Below are 2423 nucleotides of genomic sequence, written 5' to 3'. Positions count from 1 at the left end.
TTATGGAGGCACTTAGAAAATAAACAAAAAAATTCACTAATAAGGCCTTGCACAATGGTAGGTCCTTGGGGAGGTGCTTACAAAAATAAACAAGTTTTTTCACTAATAAGGCAGAAGAAAAATAAATAGGGGGAGGGGGAGTAATGGGGAAGGAGGAGGAGGAGAAGGGGGGATTTAGAAAGCACAAGTTGCAAAAAAAAAATCACTAATAAGACAGAAGAGAAGCAATGAGAAATTCGGACGTGACATGATTTACCCTACAAAAAAAGGGAGCTGTCGGGGCCTAGTTACTCACATTGAGCGCTCCCCTGACTCGCCTCCCCCCCTCCCCGCCTCCACCTACCACCCTCCACGACGTAATTAACCTCACAGGAGACCACATTGCTCCCTTCCCCGGCATTCTACGTACCCCGCACTCTTAGCGGTTCTCCTTCCCTGTTATCGGCCCCTATCACGGGCTCGGCAGGAGGAACAGGAAGCTCGAAGTTCAACTAATTCTCAATTTGATCCGGGAGGAGGGGGCACCCATGGAGCCTCTGAGGTCGCTGACGGTGAGGGAGATCACCAACGAGCTACAACAGATGAGAGCGATAAGGTATAAAGCGGTGGCTGCAGATGTGTGGCCTCTAAGAAGGGCGGGAAAGTTTAAACATGTACATTTTAGACACATCATCAATTAATACAAAGCGACTTGAAACATCACAAAGAAGTAAGAGTGCGGGAAATTTTAAACATGTATGATGACGTTATCACAATCAAGCCTATGTGGTGTGGCACGATTACCCTAAAAAGGAGCTAGAGGGGCGGAGTTACTCATATGAGTGCTCACGGGACTCACCTCTCCCCCGCCTGCGGCTACCACACTCCACTACTTGACCTCATCGGAGACCACACTGTTCCCTTCCCCGGTATTCTACCCCACTCTTAGCGGGTCTCACTCATCCTCAATTTCAATCTAGGGGGCAGCCATGGAGCCTCTGAGGCCGTTGACGGTGAGGGAGGTCGCTGACGAGCTATAGGGGATGAGAGCGACAAGGTATAAAGCGACGTCTGCAGACGTGTGGCCTCGAAAGAACGCGAGAAATTTTAAACATGTACATTTAAAAACACATCATCAATTAATACAAAACGAATTGAAACAACACATAGAACTAAGAGCGCGGGAAAATTTAAACAATTATGATGACGTTATCACAACCGAGCCTATGTGGTGTGGCACGATTTGCCCTAAAAAGGAGATAGTGGAGCGGAGTTACTCAGAGAGCGCTCCCATGACTCACCTCTCCCCCCTCCACCTACCATCCTCGACGACGTGACTTCACCGGAGACCACACCCCTCTCTTCCCACACTCTTAGTGGTTCCCCTTCCTTGTTATCGGCCCCTATCTCGGTCGTGGCGGGAGGGACGAGAAGCTTGCAGTTCGGCTAAACCTCAATTTTGCTATGAGGGACAACCATGGAATTTTGGAGTCCACAGACGGAGAGGGAGGTCGCCGATGAGCTACGACGGATGAGAGCGCCAAGGGTAAAGTGGCAGCTGCGGCCGCCCAAGGAAAGTCGCAAGCTTGTGGCGTGAACCTTGTGAAGACAAACGTCAAGGAGAGGATTATGATGATTCTGAACGGGAGTGCAATGATAGAAGAGGTGATATTGCTATATTGTTGGGAAATGATAAATGCGTCGTCCAGGGATCCAGTGCAACGAGCTTGCTGAGGAGGAGGGGAGGGGCAGAGGTAAGCGTCTTTTCGACATGCGTGTGGTTTCTTTTTGTTATGTGTTACTATTGGAGTATTTAATTAATTTCACCATTATACATATACAAGTTAATTTTCTTAACTTTAAAGCCTTCCAATTCTAAATCCATTGAAAGGATATTTTCCTTTCATTCTTCCCCCCTGAGGGGGGGGGGGGTGTCAAGAAACATCTCTGTTGATTTCATTAATAGGGAGAAAAGAACATACCATTTTTTTTATAATGCACGGCAGATTATATGTTTAGAAAATAATAAATTCACATAATTTTTAGAGCAACTCGCCAATGAATTAGATCCCCCCCCCGGGTTTCAATATAAAACTTTGCATGTATCACAAGTAGTTACCATTTTAAAGTAGCCATTCATTGAAGATGCAAGAGAAATGCATGGCGTCTAAGAAGCGTGGGAAAGTTTAAACAAGTACATTTTAAACGCATCATCAATTAATACAAAGCGACTTGAAACCCCACATAGAACTAAGAGCGCAAGAATATTTACATAGGCATGCTATAAACACAACAAAAGTAAAAGCAAGTTGACTTCAGACGCCACACGGAGCAATAGCAGGAGGCCTGAGAATAGGATGACCCGGCGTGGAAGAGATTAAACATGTACAAAGAGACTTGATGCCTCGCACTGGATCATTTTAAAAAACTACGCCTTTTCATAA

The sequence above is a fragment of the Triticum dicoccoides genome, chromosome 2A (assembly GCF_002162155.2).
Source record: "Triticum dicoccoides isolate Atlit2015 ecotype Zavitan chromosome 2A, WEW_v2.0, whole genome shotgun sequence".
Lineage (NCBI taxonomy): Eukaryota > Viridiplantae > Streptophyta > Magnoliopsida > Poales > Poaceae > Triticum > Triticum dicoccoides.
This window is presented reverse-complemented; position numbering follows the sequence as displayed.